At 33.2% G+C, this 19,234-nt stretch overlaps 1 protein-coding gene across 5 annotated transcripts in view; it reads right to left on the minus strand.

Moving 5' to 3' along the window:
• Positions 1–18,875, minus strand: part of lqf (epsin homolog lqf) — a 78,740-nt gene extending 59,865 nt beyond the window's left edge. For 2 of the 5 annotated variants that reach the window (XM_069834900.1, XM_069834899.1), the window contains exon 1: positions 18,713–18,866. The gene's annotated coding sequence lies outside the window, so the exon portion shown is untranslated. Of the gene's footprint in view, positions 1–18,712 lie in introns of all 5 variants that reach the window. The other 3 variants (XM_069834895.1, XM_069834896.1, XM_069834894.1) reach the window with 3 other exon arrangements.
• Between the last annotated feature and the right edge of the window lie 359 nt (positions 18,876–19,234).

A 19,234-nucleotide genomic window follows, 5' to 3' on the forward strand; every position in this document is an offset into this window, starting at 1 on the left:
TCTTGGAACAAACTACGTTTTAATTATCGTAAATTTATTTTCGAGACTGTATTACTTGGCGAGATCACGTCAAATATACTATTTATAGCATTAAAATTCGGTGTCGTAAATAGTTAATTTAAAGTTACAGTCCACGAATAAAAAGAACACATAAAAGCATGTCTTTATACATGATTGATTTTTGGCAATAAAATGAAATACTATATAGGCCTATTTTCAATTATTATATAAAGGACAAACAATTTTGCACCTGTCAGAGTTGACCTGATTTTTTTGTTTCCTTTTCTATGCAGAACCATATACAGCATTCAATCACCTAGCAAAATGCGCACCAAATGGGAAAATCAACAACATATTAAATGCTCGTAAGTTATTAACACTACATAATTTTAACTTTCTTTGAACAGAGAAATATTGAGTTCACAACGATACAATACACTGGAATATAGCTCAGTATCCATTACAGTCAGTGTTACATGTTGACCACCTCCTTATCATATCTATGAACCAGGAGGTTCCAGGTTCGATTTTCAGCTATACACAAGAATACAAAATTTAGAATGGGGTCCACCCAGTCTCATGCCTCTGGGGGACAAATGATGATTGTATACACAGTACATTATTCTTATCAGAGTGGAATCTAGTTGAACCTTCTTAAGGAGGGCTAAAGCTCCATCAATTGCATGTTTTTTGGTTTCCAGTTGTTTCCTCAAGCTTTCTTGAGACTATAGTGAATTTTATTGTTTTTTTTATATTAGTGTACTTGTTGATTTTACCAGTAGATGTTTTCTTAGAGTGGCAGCTGGTGAGGAAGAGAGTACGTGTTATCTGAGTTCTATAAAAATACAAATTTGAGGCACCAGCTTACTATACCACATGGAATGGAAATGTTAGTCAACCAATCACATGGCTCATAACATCTCTTCCACTCCAACCACAGCACATTAAAATAATGGCACTGTCAACTATTCTCACTGGCTACCATCCATATTAAATTCAATTTAGAAGTGAATGGAGATACACTACTAACACTATTAATGGCAACAAACTCTGTTGCCAACTCTACATTTCACATCCCTTAAAAACATTACTATAAATGTAGAAAAATCTAAATCGGAATAAATTATGACATCTTGGCAAAATCCAGGGCAAACTGCCTTCCCAAAAAACTGGGACAGGGCGTCTAAATTCGGGACTGTCTTGGAAAAATCGAGAAGGATGGTCACCTTAGCTACTACGAATTTCTGTAATACCCCACATAACTGTCAACTACAGCAAACGATAGACTTTGGTCAACCATACATCGTAAATAGTCCTTACTTACAAATGACTTTTAGAGAAGGCTCATTGCCACTCACATAAGCCCGGCATTGATCCCTATCCTGAGCAAGATTAATCCAGTCCCTACCATCATATCCCACCTCCCTCAAATCTATTTTATTATTATCCTCTCATCTTCGTCTGGTCTTTTTTCCCCTCAGGTCTCCCAACTAACACTCTATTTGCATTTCTGGATTCACCCATACGTGCTACATGCACTGCCCATCTCAAACGTCTGGATTTAATGTTCTTAATTATGTCAGGTGAAGAATACAATGCATTCAGTTTTGTGTTCTGTAACTGTCTCCATCCTTCTGTAACTTCATCCCTCTTAGCCCCAAATATTTTCCTAAGCACCTTATTCTCAAACACCCTTAACCTCTGTTCTGCTCTCAAAGTGACAGTCTAAGTTTCACAACCATACAGAACAGCCGGTATTATAACAATTTTATAAATTCTGTCAGTTTTTTTGAAAGCAAACTGGATGGCAAAAGCTTTGCAACCGAATAATAGCAGACATTTCCCATATATATTCTGAATTTTAATTTCCTTTTGAGTGTCATTTATATTTGTTACTGTTGCTTCAAGATATTTGAATTTTTCCACCTCTTCAAAGGATAAATTTCCAATTTTTATATTTCCATTTCGTAATATGTTCTGGTCACGAGACATAATCATATACTTTGTTTTTTCGGGATTTACTTTTAGATCTGTCATTACTTGCTTCAAGTAAAATTTCCGTATGTTTCCTAATCGTTCGTGAATTTGCTCCTAACATATAAACAAAGAGCTGATGTAAGCCATTCAATTCCAAATTCTCTTGTTTTCCTGGACATTCCTAATGACATATTCTACAGAAAAGTTAAAAAGTAAAGGTGATAGTGCATTTCCTTGTTTAGCCTGCAGTGAATTGGTAAAGCGTCAAACAGAAACTGACTTATACGGACTCGGCAGTGTCACTGAGACACATTTTAATTAATCGAACTAGTTTCTTGAGAATACGAAATTCAATAAGAATATTATATAAATCTTCTCTCTTAACCAAGTCATCGTAAATAGTCCTACAAAACTATTTTAAAATAGACTAAAATATGCTAGTTAAGGGGATGTTCCAAAGGTTATGGGACACCCTGTACATAAAATCACGCAACATTTTTACTGAACACTTATGTAATATGTATTAAACAGTAATTGTTGATAAGTATAAAGTAATGGTAAGATTTCTAACAACCTGCAGTCAGAATATAGTCTTTATGCTATCTGAAGAGATAGGTGTGTGTGTTTTCAAAGAAAACCTCGGAAGTTCTTTTGTACGTAGTTTAATAAGTACAGCACGTATAAGTTAAGTAAACTTCAGATATTTATGGATTTTTTTTTTAAATAGCCAGCTTAAATAAGTGGTTCTTTAAACTAACTTTAGATTAATTTGTTCACATAATTTATATCAATGTTTCCACATTTAAAATGTTGTATCAAGGATGCTGAAAATATGGTACTGTGAAAATCTAAAATCAGCTTCCCCAAATATTTCGCATGAGAACTACTCAACTCAGATTATAGCTTACGATCAATTGGAAGGTTTACTGTAAACTGTACTGTTTATATGTCAATGTCTGTCACTCTCTTTGAACAAAAAATGAGAGCTATAAACCATTACTACCACGTTTGAACACTACCATTCATTCATTCTTAAACGTTTTTACACTGAATAGCTTCTGCAGTTTTTGATGTTTTACTGTATTACCGTACATAATTTTAAAACTCACAGGAAATCTCATACTGCTCAATGTCATATACAATATATGAAACAAACAACACGACTTCAAACAGGTTTAAAAAAACTGTATTTACACAATGTGCGTCCTTGTTCAACAATGAAACCGCATGTTATTAAAAAGCCACTTCTTCCAAGACTAAGCTATTGTTGACACGTTCATTGATCTAACTTCTTACCAGTCAGACTTGGCTAAACTCATGAAAAATTCCTCTCTCATTGATTTAATGTGAGTCATGAAGTGCTACTACTGCCTCATATAGTACAGTGCCGCACCAATATTTTATATACAGCCCCCAAAATACAGTACACATGTTTTCATATACTACGGGTATTTTGTATAAATTTAACATTCTTCATAATTTTCACTAAATGTTCCATATTAAACCAAAATAAAAATGAGGACAGAAAGAAGAAAGCCAGGAATAAAAAAAATTACGAAAGAAGAAAACGGAAAATGGGCGAAAAAAAAAAAAAAGGCAGGAAAGAAAATGCAAGAGTTGAGAGGGGATGAAGAAAACTAACATGAATAGGGGTATGCAAATAAATGTTTAGACCTATTATTGCTAGAAAAATACACAAGGATATTGTAAATATACAAAAATTCTAGTCTCTCCTGAAAGGGAATGATCTCGTGCTCAGGAAAGGATTTGAGGATTTAATGGGTTCATAATAAAATTACACAGATAAATTAGAATAAATAACTTCTTAAAACTAATATTCATTAATAAGTAAGTGCTCACATACATGAAAAAAATGTAAACTGTTCGAGTTAAATAGATGAGGGTATTTCTTTATTAAATTTGTTATAAATTTTAGGGCCAATATTACGATGATTGAAGGCTGTGCTTGTTAAACACTCGAGTTCAAACATATTGTATCCATGTGTTTGGTTTTGTTTGTGAGTTATAATTTGAAATTTGTGTGATTTTTATGTATAAAATTTAATAATACATTGCTATAAATTTTATGTATTTTCAAGATTTTAAATTCTTCAAAGAATTTTTCCGTAAGATAGTCAATAGCTTTTTTTAGACATATTTTAATTATTCTTCTCTGTAATAAATCTAGTAGAATAAGATTAGTTTTATAAGTACTACCCAATCCTAATATTCCATATTGGGTTACAGACTGAAATAAGGCAAAGTAAACGTATATAGTAAGTCTATTGGACAATTACAGCTAATTGTGGAACAACCCGAATTGTACAGATTGTTTAGGGGAGAATTAGCCAATTTATAACATTTACTAGCTAATAGAAAAGAAATAGGCCTACTATAGTAATAGTCGTATAGTAATAACTATAGTATTAGTATTATTAGTGAAAACATTTTAATGAACTCTTACAACTGAATTCTCACAGGATTATTTATTATTATTATTATTATTATTATTATTATTATTATTATTATTATTATTATTATACACCATCGTCGTCCTTCTCCTTCCTCAACATTACAATCTTTAAAAAGTAAATTTTTACACATAAATAATCTCGTGTACAACAAACACTGGTATGATAATAAGATGCAGGACTAAGTCTGCCCCTACTGATTACAAATCAAAAATGACTTTAATTCAAATAAAGTGTAACAAAATAAGTAAATTCTAGTATCAATGGCCTTTCTTAGAGAGTTTACAAACGAGTGAAATTTGTCTGGATTCACTCTATGCGTTTATTATTACATTGTAGGGGCCTCGTGGTCAAAGAATAAATTCATGAGACAGCTATATAACACGATATGAAACATCGCACTCCCTTTCTCAATCATTTAGTGTACATTTCAGCTCTCCTTTTCTCCCTCTTGTTCCTTTAAAATGGTGAAAAAAATGGAAGAAATGGTGTATAGGACTAGTGAATTTTTATTAAGCTTAGTTTACATTAATATCGCAACTGACACAGAGCATGTAACTAGCCTTTCTATTTTACAATTTCGTTTTTGATATAATAGCTCAGTGTTGTCAGACACAGCCTAAACGGAGCGGAGCGCTCCACTATAACTCGTTGCATGCTCCGGTGCTTCCACACACATAAGCAAGTTCACTCTCCGACTGGACGTCTCTAGTATCACAACCGGTTTCGGAGCTTACAACTCTGACACTACTGGAATAGCTGCTCAGAATCTGTTACACATCAGAAAATTCGTTGTCGTGGTCCTTCTGCAATCACTGTTTATGGTCCCTCGATACACTAGAAGAGTAGAAGCATCAAAGTCACCTCTTTATGTCATGGAGAATAATATCAGCCTCAGAGCATGAGAAGCAAAAGTGTTGAAAAAGTATTAAATACATGACTTTTTAGGCTTTCACGGCGACTGTGATCAGAATTAGGCCTCTGGGTATTCCATCTGGAACTTGACAGGACACAGTAGATTACCCAAAAGCCTAATTCTGAAGTATTAACTCTTAGAAGCTGGGAGACTTATGCCACTATTGCACGCAAATTCCTATCTCTTAACCAGGGGTTCGTATACCTGCATAATCGGGTAAATTCGTGTTGGGTTCGTTAGCCGAGTGGTTTAAGGGGCACAAGGTATGTCCGGCCAGCATATCGCGCCTAAGATCGCAGGTTCGCGTCCCGCCCACTGCAATCAATTAAGCCTGTGGTAAAGGATGGGGAAGGCGCATGTAAAGCAATCGGTGTAATGGTACACATGGACGCTGACAGGGTTTCAGTTGACTGCAGTTGAAATGATTTTGCTCCTTTTTTAAGGGGGGAGGGTAAATTTGTTTTTATCAAGTGCAATGCCCTTAATGTTACATAAAATTAAAGAATATCAACGTATTTTATATATAACATATTATATCATGTCATGACCATAATACTGTTCTCCAACCAGGAGATCAACCTGTGAAAGGAATGTGCTGACTATTGCGTCATCCATTGGAATGAAGTAGATAAATAATATTACCGTTATAACGCCAGTTTAAAAACCATGTGCTCTCCTGCATATGTTATTTCCTGTATGAAGAGATTAAAAGACCAGGAGATTAACTGTGATCTAATTTTGTAACTAGGGTAGTATCAATATGTCTGTATAAATGTTATGGTTTGTGGTGTGAGAGCTAGCCAATAGAGATAAGAGTATCCACGTGTGTGACCTTATGACATCTTATGATATTAACATTCATTCACAGCATTACCCTCCTTCGTCTCATCTGGCAGAGACTTTCTCGTGGTTGGAGCACAGTACTAGCTGGCCACTATAATGGACGCACAGCTTCTAAAGGCTAAATAGTTATTTGTGACAGAAATACATATTAAAAATGACATTTTTGTGAGTAGGGATGTTTCAGAAATGAGCCACAGGCCAAGTGGGGCAAACCCTACGAGCAAAATAATATCATTTTAACATGTGTCATACACTATTTTTAGACAGCCATTTTTCTTGACTTCTCCACTGATGTAACTATTTCCCCTCATTCTATTAACCGAACTTCATTTCATTAAAAGCAGGTGATGGCGTAGCTCTATGGTACAGCATTGGACTGCAGACCAAGACGTAGTCAGTTCAAACCCAGGTAACCCTTAATTTTTACAATCACGTTTAATTCTTGTTTCATATAGGCCTAGTTACCAATAAATTAATAATCGAAGCAATTTGTTTAATTTGTGTACATTTTTTAACCAAAAACAGTAATTTTTAACAGGCCTGACATTGTTTCACCCACTTCATTGATCAGTTGTGATTGCTGCCATGTGACACTAGTGGAAACAATTGACAATGGTGCACACTAGTATCAAAATTACTTTTCACATGCTACCATATAATAGTCCATTTTTAACATGCTTGGCCTAATGTTAAAGGATCTACTCTTAGGAAAGAGTGTCTAAAAAGATTTTAGGCCTATGTATGGTACCGGTAGAGGTAAGACACCATCATGATGCAACTGTACTATGAACATTAACTTCCTTCACTTTGGTACTGCGTAAGAAATGTTCAAGAACTTCTGCAAGTGTATTGTTGGAAGTGGTGAATGAAGCTTCAGAAGAAAAGAGTAGGAAAAACACAATATGGGAGAGAGACAGAATAAACAGTAATGTAACTCATACTAGGCCCAGGCCCACATCTGCATTTCTTTAGAAGGGACGTACAGTAGAGGATAGAAAAGAGTACCCAATATAATGTATTGAAAAAGGGTTACTGAAAACTATCAATATTCGATAAACAGTCACGCTTCTGATAAAGCTCCATAAATTTAACCAGTTTACCTTCTAATCATTTCAGTTTATTAATTCATTGCAGACTTCCTTTCTGTACAAGCTCTGCAAATTAACTCAACCAAACTAAATCTGTTTACATAGGTCGAATATGCAGTGAAGTCTTAATTTCTTGAGTTGACAGTTTTTCTGAAATTAATTTTTGATAATCAGGAAAAAAGCCAGTTTGTCAGTAACAAGGTTTACAAAACGTTCAGTATTTTTGAAACTATTAATGTTAGAGAGCTCATCTAGGTTCATTTTAAAGCTCATTTAATGAGCTTCAATCTGAGATATAACACATCCGTAACAGAGAATCCATCTTTTCTTAATATTTTTCAAAACTTTTTTGAAAATTAGGAAATAATACTATCTTTGATTTTACTGAAATAAAAATATATTAAAAAGACATATTTTGTGAGGGCCATGGTCAAATTTCACGATGGGATGACAATTTTATTGTATCAGTATCGTGATATAAGCTTACCATGTAATTTCTGAGTCTAGGATATAGGAATTTAACATTATCATAACTGAAACCTAAGAATAAAATTAATGAAGAAATAACTAAATCTGTGGGCCATATTTATAAATTAGCAAGTTTTGACAATTTGTAAAGCAAGAGACATCATTTACTGTTGCTAAGTAAAAGCCAGATGTTCATCTTGTTTTACAAAGAGAGAGAGAAGAATCCAAAAAGGATAGCTGCCCTTGAAAAAGGGGTATCGAGCGGTAACAGCACCTAAATTAATTGTAGATCAACAATATTCTATTTTAAATTTAAATTTTATTTTTATTTTATTTTAATTTAATTTATTTTTGGGAGGGGGGGGGGCAGCTATCCTCGACATGAATAATTTATTTTTCATATATAGAGCTGTACAGATGGTTATTTACAATTAACAAGGAATGTCTTAAAACATTAATGGCTATATCTTGAAATTCCAAAATATCGATATGGAAACGATGAAAGAAATTGATACAAAATCTTGATATAGTGCCCCTTGCACCAAAGAGCAAGCCAATTACTTCCCAGCGACAAATGGGTATGCGGTATTTCTCTTCCAGATAAGGAAAGCAGGGTTCAAAGTCTGATAATTCCTAAATACAGATCACTGATTAAGTTATTTCTTAATGTTTTTATAGATAGGTTTCTTATGGCAATGTTACATTCTTATGCCGTATATTCAGAAAAAACACACAGTATAACCTTATATATCATTTTTGTATATTTATAGGTTTACATGGCAGTGGAAACTACTGAGCAGTGTTTCCTAGATGGTTCAGTTCCTGTTTGTGAGCCTCTGAAGGTAAAACATAGATTATGTCACTATTGAGTGATTCAATTTGCTGTAATTAGGTGTTCAACATAGGCCTATCAGTTTGTCAGAGTACAAAAATACTCTCAGTGTGGCATTGTAAGAGAAAACAACTGGTCAGTGCATTCTGTGAAATGCTGCAATTCCTTCTCAGAAAAAATCCATAAAGCATATGTAATGGCTTTAAGAAAAGTAATAAACTCGATGTATTCATTATATAATTTTGAAATCAAAGCAGGAATGAAACTGTGTGATAGATGTAGGAAAATACTGAAAGAATTAAAAAATCAAAACTAAAGAAAATCTCTGTGTACAGAATGAAGATGATGCTCTTTTAAAAAAATTCTGCAGGATATGAAAATGAATAGTCACAGTCTGTTTACAACTGAAAGAAAAATTTAATCTTTCTTCTAGAAGTGTGAAAATAATTATTCTCTCAGTTGGTTTGTAGCAAAAATTCAAGAATTTGGTGTCACTAATTACATGGCATGAACAGTTACAAAATCGGTAGCATGAAAAGGAATTTTGTCATCCTCTGACCTAAAGCTGGAAACTTTCCAAATATACATGACAATGATACTGCATCATTAGTAAAAATCTTTTACAACAATGATGAAATAAGTAGAACAATGCCGGGGAAAAAAGGTGTTATTTTTGTAAAGGAAAGACATAATATATAAACGTTCAGAAAAAAAAACCACACACTCTCTCTCTCACTCAAGAAATAAATAAATAAAATAAAAAAAGTGTTTTGAAATTGTTCAAAACTGAAAGAAAAAAAAAAAGTCAAATTTCACTCCTTCAAGGCTGAGTTATGTATTAAATTAAAGACTATTCAGAGAAATTTAAAATGAACCTTAGATAAACTCTCTAGCATTATATTTTCATAAATACTGAACATTTTGTGAACCTTGTTCACTGAAAAATTGGCCTTTTTCCTGATTTTCAAAAATTAATTTCAGAAAAACTGTCAACCCAAAAAATTTAAAATTATGTGTTCTTATCCTTCAAAAAATAAATGAAATGAAAATATTCTCAATTCTTCTAACAGTACAAACAGTATCATGTGTTCCACGGACAACTCACATACCAAATATCATACAAATCTGAGACATGAAGATTCCGTTACCTGGTTGATTTGATATGGAATGATCCAGAATTCAGTGACAATAGACATTGCTGAAATCGTAAGTTTCTTATAAACAAGTCCACTAACATAAAGTGACCAGAAGTCCCATTTTGAATGGGACAGTACCGTTTTTCAATCTGTTGTTCCGGTGTCTTGATATTTTGTTGGGACGCCTCTTGTCAAGTTTTGTTAGAAAATGGAATTTAATTTTAATCTCTATTTTCGTTAATGTACTATTTTTAATTATTATACATTCTGAAATCCGTTTATGGCAAGGTAACTATTTTTATGTCCATAACAGGTAAGCTAAGAGTAAAGAGGGAATATAGGAGACTTTGACAAATATTCGTTACAAGCAACAACCAATATGGCAATGCCACTATCCTCCATGCATTTGTTTCCCTTGCTTGAAGCGAATTTTTTTGCTTCACTAGTTCACTTTGGTTCATTCTCTCGGCAACAACAGTTGGAATGTACTGTGATGCAAGATTAAAGATGCCGAAATGAAAATATATGTTCACTACTGCATTGCAAGGAAGGTAAGTATCTCATGACTTAGAATTTATAGCAAATTTAATGGAATTCAACTCCCAGTATTATGTAGGCCTTTAGATCAGCATTATTTTCTATCGTAGGTAAATGTTCATAAAGAAAATGCTGACAGATTGTGATGTTCGTTGCACCATTTGTAACACCGAATTTTTTGTGCCCCATGGGCGGAAGAGCGACATTGAACAACATCTAAACTCAAACAAACATAAAAGTGATGAAATTGCAGCAACGTCATTCAGAAGTTTAACTTCATTTTTCAGCAACAGACCACGAACTGCACTTGGCTGCGATTGAAGGAGCCTGGGCTAACCACTGGTTAAAGAAAATCATAGCTTTCGCTCAAATGACTGTGCTTCGAAACTAGTAACAAATTGGTTTGAACAGAAACTCTCTTGCGGTTGTATGAAGTGCGAAACGATTGTTGTGATAGTACTTGCACCTCATTCTTGTGAAATATTGCAGAAATTGTATGAAGTCAGGTTTGTTATGGTGTTTACAGATCCTTCTAATCATGGGGAGAAAAAGATTTTTCCTGTTTTAGTTAGGTACTTTTCACTGCTGATTTGAGGGAGGTGGGATATGATGATAGAGACTGGATTAATCTTGCACAGGATAGGGACTGCTGGCGGGCTTATGTGAGGGTGGCAATGAACCTTCGGGTTCCTTAAAAGCCATTTGTAAGTAAGTGAGTAAGTAACTTTTCACTGCTACAGTGTGTCCGTGTTCGAATTTTGGAAATTGATGAACGTCCTGGCGAAACAGCAGATATTGTTACCAATTTATCCGACTGATGTGTTTGCAAAAAAAAAAAAAATCTAAGTATCAGTAGTAAGATAATTGCATTCTGTGGTGACAACACCAACAGTAATTTTGGTGGGGCAGCACATAAGGGATCAAGAAATATTTTCCACAAACTTAAAATGTTATTACATCATGAAATCCTTGGTGTTGGATGTGCAGCGCATATAGGCTAGTGCACAACACAATTAAGACTGCTGCTGATTGTTTACCTATCGATGCAGAACTGATTATTTACAAAATATACTACCATTTTCACACATACACTATTAGAATAGATCACTAAAGGATTTCTGTAGTTTTGCTGAGATTGAGTACAGGAAATTGTTAGGTCATAGTAACACCAAGTCGTTAGCACTGATGTCAGCACTTGGAAGAGTTCTTGCAATTTTTTAAGGACTGAGGTCATATTGTCTTAGTCAGGAAAAATGTCCAATGATAATGATTTTTTTTTTTAAACCCATTGGCGAAAATTGTTCTCCTTTTTCTGCACAACCAAGCTACAACTTTTCACCAGACAGTTAACCAGGTAAAAGGTGAGTTAACAATAGGTGTTGAAGTAGCCATGGCACTTTCCAAATTGAAAGTAAATGTGACTGAGAAAGAAAAAGGAGAACAATTTTATCCCAGATGTTGTAAAATGTGCTTTACATGAATTACAAGATGAAGGTGAGATGAAAGTAGAGGATTTCTAAAAAGTTGCAAATAGGTTCTATGATTCATGCATTCAGTACCAGTACTTAAGTCTGGACTGACAGATTTGAAGAATGTATATGTAAGAAATTTGTATAGATCTTGCTTAACAATGTCCTAAAATGGAATGATGTTGAAATATGTATACCTACGATTAAAAATGTATCTGGTAATCAAATGCCGATGATAATGTCATTTTCAGTGAATTTGTTCATTTGTTATTAGAGGAGAAAAATTCGATCCCTGGGGCCAGAGCGAATTTTTCTCCCCTAATAACAACTGTTACCATAACATATAAATTCTGTAGGACCAAAAAATTAATCTTTACGTTGAATTTTTTCATGTTAAGCAATTTGCTACTGCAAACAAAATCATTCAATGGAATAATGATGGAAAAGAAGCCCATCTGAGATGGGGAGAAATGTTTCAGTATTTCTCTTCTCAAAAATAATTGTCATTCAGTAATTTTTCTAAGGTTGTGGAATTTGAGTTATACTGCCAGGTACTAATGCACCTGTAGAGAGAATTTTTGCAAGCATGAACAAAATATGGACACCAGAAAAAATACAATTAACTTAAAAGTTGAAATGCTGAAAGTATTGTTGCTTACCAAAGTCAATCTAAAATACAGTTGCTTTGAGTTTTTCAATTACTTGAAGCAAAATTAGAAACTTTTGACGAAAAGCCATTCTTCAGAAAAATATCTTCTGTAACTACATAACATGATGTAAAATGTATGTTATTTTTATAGTAAATAGTAATGTTATATGTTGTGTATTCAGTATTGTAATAATTTTGCCTTGTGTTTATAATAAATAGATAACGGATTTATAGTTTTTCTATTTGCTTTAACTTATAGGCCAAATAATAATTATTAAAAGAAAAGTCAGTTGATAAGTTTCCTTTTTCAGCTTGAGAAAATATGGTTACATTAACTAAAACCACACAAATGTAACTCCAGATTTGATTTCTATGTAATTATTTTTATGTTTTAAAGGAAGCCTGATATTACAAAGTAATTTTTTAATGCATAATTGTTTATTAACAATGACTGTGTAACACACCTTACTCTTTTATGGAGTGTTTAAATGAGTGTCTTTTCATTTCAAAAGTTCACTTTTAATGTACTTTAAAGTACTGTGTTTTATGACTATTTATTTAATATTGATAAAGTTTTTTTTTTTTAAATTGAATCTTCTCTGAGAGTTAGTTTAAAAATTATAGGTAATAAGCTTAAAGAAGCACTTCAACCTCTATCATTAGTAAGGTATCAGAATGAATATAGGCTACTATTACAAGTTGTCTAAAAGGACTTTTAAATTATGTATAGTAAATAAACTTGTTATTTTGGTAATTTCCTAGAACCTGTCGATGATCAACATGTAGCACCTAAACAGTTCTTCCACTAACTTAACCTCACTGAAAGTATACTCGTTGTCCATGTGTGTTTTCATTGGGTTTAATGCTTTTGTTTTTATTTTTATTATGCTCCAGTGGGAATTTGGGGGCATTAGCCCCAAGTGCGGGAGTACGGGGAGATCTCCAACAAATACAAAATTACATTCCGAATTAAGCTGAGATATAGTTAACACGAAACATTTTCCACGAAACCTTAATGCTTCCAGAAGTGGCCTTTACACCTAGTGTCATCTACTGATGTGTATTTTGTGAACAACAGAATGAACAGGATGAACATAAAGAGTAATATTTTAAAATGAACCTATCAAATCGCCTCATAGTGTAGTGGTAAAGCATCTGATTAGAGATCGAAAGGTTCTTAAATCGAATCCAGGCAGCTGCACTTAAGGTAAGTTAAAACAAAATATAGGCCTATGTACTAAATTAAATTTAAGGTAAAACAATAAGAAAAAAGAAGAAAGTAAAGAGAAGAGGGAGAAAGGAGACAGAGATAAAAACAAGAAACAATACAAAAATATACCTACTGTAATTTCTTACTAACAGGGGAAGATAAATAAAAAATCGACATACAGAACACTGAAATTTTCAATTACAGTAAGAACTTGATTTACGAATTCTTTTTCTAACGCAAGTAGGCCTAGTTCTATGCCTTCACATTACAGATCGATGGTGGTAATTAGCATGTGAACATCAAACGTGATTTTTGTTCGTGTCCCTATTCAATCCTCTAACATTGTTTCCTAATTAAAGTGCTGACAAACGTGGAAGCTCCCAGAAAAATTGGAAGTTGCATAGCTTTTGAAAATCGCAAGAGGTGAAGCAGGTTTTTCACTGTAAACCCAGCATTCTTCAATCTTTCCGCTATTCTGTCTTCCCCTTTGTCTCCGCACATAATCCATATATTTATCTTAACATTGTCTATCACCTGATATCTTCTTCTTATAACATATGTTTGGAAACATATTATGAAAAACAACTGATTTCCAGAACAGAATTTGATTATGCCTAATTCAGTTGCTGTTTCTGTTCCTCCTTAAAGTAAAATCTACTTATTTTGGGTCATAGACCTATTTTATAGCTTCATTTTACGTATTTGTGACTATGAACCATCCATCTTTGTAAAAATCAGAATTTTCTCAGAAATCCATTTCTGCAAGAGAAGATCTTTGAGCATTCTGCAATCATTTATCCAATCCTAAGCATAACAGTAAAACTCGTATAAATAGCGATGTTAAGTTAATTCCATAACAAACAGAACAGTATCATTATGCTCATTTGATTTCCAATGTTACTGCAGAACTAATAATTTCGTCTGTTAAATGTATAAAGATTGCTGCAATTCCGATTTTTACATTATAGGTACATTTTGTCATTTTGGTTTGGAAAGAGCATGTCAAGAGGATGGCTCATATTAGATGGTCTAAACAAATCTTATGTCCCAAGAGAACAAAGAAGTGCTGACACAAGACCGCAACAGATCCACTGGGGTCTAATATATGAATGATGATGATGGTTTGGTTTATTTCAGTGATTTAATTTCTCTTGAGTTAAGTTCACTGAACTTAAATTAAGAATGATTTCGTTTGCAAGGTACCGTAACAAAAAATTTGCCTGGAGTTTATATCAATACAGTCTACTGTCAATCACATCATTCTACTATAGTCTATTCATATTGTACTTGATTCACAAATCAATTTAATTAAAGACAGAACAAATTATACATGTAAACATGAATACTGAGTCATGAATTCATGAGTGAGGCTTATGCATTTAATTTGTAGACCTGAATCTCACTCATGGTATTTTGTTATTATTTCAGCTTCCAATTTGTCACTTGAAATGCCTAATCTTCATTCTTTACACTTTCATTACAAGAAGGAAGCAGAGAAAAAAATGTTCGTCTTAACATTTCATTATGTTAAGAATCAATCATTCTGGGTCTGGAATTTTGAAACTTTGTCTAATGTTAGGATTTTGAATTTTACTTCTTAAAGAAGCTGAAATGTCGTTTCAAAGTATCTTTTAACAACACCAACGTCTAATTTTATGAATTAGTCTATCATTGATTAGTCTACTTGTTAAATGTTAGGAGTTTTGCAAACTTCTTTTAAAATGTCCAGTTTTTTTTTTTTTTATTTATTTACTGGTAACTACTTCTATACAATCATATTCCTACTAACTTTTGTTGTAAGACATTTCATGTGTTAATAATATCCCTTCATTTGTTTTTCATAACTTTTTTTTTTCTGGCAGACTTAAGTTAGGCCTATATTGTTCTTCTCCCACCTGCAACAGTTTCTGTAGTTTAAAAGATTCAAAAGAGATGTTAAATGGTTACCATAACTGTTCTGTTTGTCATAAAATGATTCCAGATTTAGCACCTCCAGTAAACCAGAGCTTTATTATCTTGTTCGATTTAGCACTTATGGGGGCTGTAATCAAGAATATAGTACTGTGTATTCTTCTGCTTCTCTACTTAACCATGTCCTCTCAAGCTTCCAAAAGTCTGCATTTTGAAAGCAAGCTTTACTTTTGTTCATTCTTTCAGCAAATTTAAAAGCAACACTAAATATTTCTTACACTGCTACACAACTTAATTAATTATTGTAATTTTTCATTTCATTTATTGTATCCCACAGATCAGCACTGTAGCTTTGACATGTTGAACAAGTCAAAAGTCATTATAAAATATACAATACATAGCAAGCAGATTCAGGTTAGAAGCATACTTACTTACTTATTGCTTTAGAAAACCCAGAGGTTCATTGCTGCCCTCACATAGGCCTGCCATCAGTCCCTATCCTGAGCAAAATTAATCCAGTCTCTATCATCATATCCGACCTCTCTCAAAATCGATTTTAATATTATCTTCACATCTACGTCTCGGCCTTCCCAAAGGTCTATTTCCCTCTGGCCCCAATTAACATTCTACATACACTTCTGGATTCGCCTGTATGTGCTACATTCCCTGCCCATCTCAAACGTCTGGATTTAATGATTCTAAGAATACAATGCGTGCAGTTCTGTGTTGTGTAACTTTCTCTATTCTCTGGTAACTTCATCCTTCTTAGCCCCAAATATTTTCCTAAGCACCTTATTCTCAAACACTTAACTTGTTCCTCTCTCAAAGTGAGAGTTCAAATTTCACAACCATACAGAATAACCGGTAATATAACTGTTTTATATATTCCGGCTTTCAACTTTTTTGAGAGCAGACTGGATGACAAAAGCTTCTCAACCAAATAATAACACGCATTTCCGATATTTATTCTGCATTTAATTTCCTCCAGAGTGTAATTTATATCTGTTACTGTTGCTCCAAGATATTTGAATTTTTCTACCTCTTCAAAGGATAAATTTACAATTTTTATATTACCATTTTGTACTATGTTCTGGTCACGAGACATAATCATATACTTTGTCTTTTCGGGATTTATTTCCAAACCTATCTCTTTACTTGCTTCAAGTAAAATTACCGTGTTTTCCCTAATAGTTCGTGGATTTTCTTCTAACATATTCGCATCATCCGCATAGACAAGCATAACAGTAAACAATTCATCAGCTGAGTATATTTTATTTATTTGGTTGTAGAGCATTACAATGTTGAATGACAGCATTGATCTCTGGTCAACTTATCAACATACAATTTTTTTTATACATAGATAGGTAGGCCTACTTACAATCAGTTGAATAGAATGTAGGCCTATTCGAATATAGAGAAATTTTGTTAATTCTGTTCTGAACCTTTTCTCTTGACCTTCACAGCTTCAAGATATAATTAGGCAGTGCAATGAAGTCCGTAATAGCTACATAAATAATGAATTTTTTTTTTATAACAACTGACACTAACAGTGTCCACTGATTGAGGTTCTGTCTGATATGTACTTCTATTATCAGGCAGTAGGCCTACATCTCACTTGACAATATGTATCAGAGGAAGAACAATTGTTTGTATGCATCTGAAGTCTGATTAGTGTAATATGTAGCTAATCGGCGATGCATGCATTGGAGGGGGAAAGGAACTGGCCACACTACTTCATTTTTTACTGGGCTAGTTGTCTCATAAGTGGTGGCTTCTTGATATCACTTGTGAGGTTCAAACCTGTCTTCGAACAGTTGACTAAACATTTGTGTCTTGTATTAAAATTAGTGTTCTGGTTAGTACCAGTACTAAATATACTTTGCTCTGTAACAAAAACATTAAGAATTCGTTTATGCACACAACATTATCCTTCGGGCTTTCCTTTGTAAAGAAAAAATGTTTAACTGCAAATGAGTTGCACCAGAATATTAATCCATGATACTAATTTGTAATGTCTGCACCTGTATCAACCTTTGTTTATATAGTGTTATCGGTATCACAATAATGGATACAAATCGTTAGCTGGCAGTATTTTTTGTGACTGGTTTTTACAAACCAAAGATTACATCAAGGCTAGATTAATGCAACTGTCTTCATGCACAAACTTTAAAATGCTGAGCAATGATATGAGTAAATTTCGTGTAGTCGAAATAGTTTCCTTTTAAACTCTGTAAATCTACTGTGCTTTAGTATGAAGGCCGGTTAATGGGTTAACCATGGAAATGAGAACATAATCTTATACCTATGCAAAGAGTATTGTACATTTAACACAGGCCTATCCTGATATTGGTTGTTTTAATTTACCCTTAAGTCTCATAACGGTCTCGGCTGAATTTACTCTGATACAATAGAGCTTATATATTCACAATCTGGATATTGTAGCTACATTACTACAATGAACTGACAGTGTAAATACATTTTACGACAGAAGTATTATGCCTAATCCCCGTAAGTAAATGTGGACAATATGCCTATTGAAATGAATACCAAAAATTATAAAATTTAACATACTAAGATCAATGTATCCTCTAGCCCTACTCTATGAGTGGATGTAATAAACATTACCGGTAAATGTGTTTCAAAAGTTACGAGGAGAAGAAATATCGATTATCTGCAGGTAATGGAATATATTGTGGTATTCAAACTACTCAAGTGAAATAGGGAATTGTCAATACGACATGTATTCAACATCATAATGCAGTATGAACATGAAATTGTGACTAATTTATGGTGTATCAAGATATTGTAACATAAAATTTATTGAATTCATGTCCATTTTTCAACAGTATCTTAACGTATATGGTCCTCTTGTACCACATATTAACTTAAAATAACCAATGTCAAATCCATGACAAACGTCACACGTCTACGTGATCATAATCCCATAATGATCGTAAGTAGGTCTAGACCAATACAAAAAACGAAACAGTTAAATAACAAATTACAGAAATAATATATTTTATGTGGCTTTACCGATATATTACAATATATAATCGGACACGTATCTTTAATAGTAGTGACTATTCGTTATAGCTCTGTAATTACGAAATTGGCCTCGAGCATTCCATAACCAAAGATAAGGTTACTTGGGTATGACTAAGAACTGCACTGTATGGATACTATTGTAAATACTATTTAAAATTACCTCTCACAAAAAACTGCTTGTTGTAAAATCAATTCATTCACCTGTAGAGAAAATGCGGAAATTTATATATAATTAACAGCCAAAACGAAACATAAGTAATTATGACAACCCCATTCACTTCTGACGAATCACAAAACAGTTACAAAGATGGCGACTACTTCCGGTTTCATTAATTCTAAAAAGGCTTTATTATAATTGAAATAAACTAACTAATATATGCAGAAATTATTACAGAGACTATGAAAATTACAAATGTTTAATTTTATCATCAGTTATTACTGCTGACGTGCTATCATTTTTTTCTATAGAACGTATTTGACCGTGAAATCATGTAGTCAAGATTATCGAGGAGCCAACATAACATATTAATACCTAAATTATGAAAACATTTTGAGAAAACTCTATGTGACTTGTTATGCCTTACAGACACAGCTTTTGAGATATATATTTTCCTTTCAACTAATAAGTTCATTGAGTTTTATAATAAAGATAGTTTCTTACTTATGAACATATTCCTCTGGT

This window comes from Periplaneta americana, chromosome 9 (genome assembly GCF_040183065.1).
Source record: "Periplaneta americana isolate PAMFEO1 chromosome 9, P.americana_PAMFEO1_priV1, whole genome shotgun sequence".
NCBI lineage: Eukaryota > Metazoa > Arthropoda > Insecta > Blattodea > Blattidae > Periplaneta > Periplaneta americana.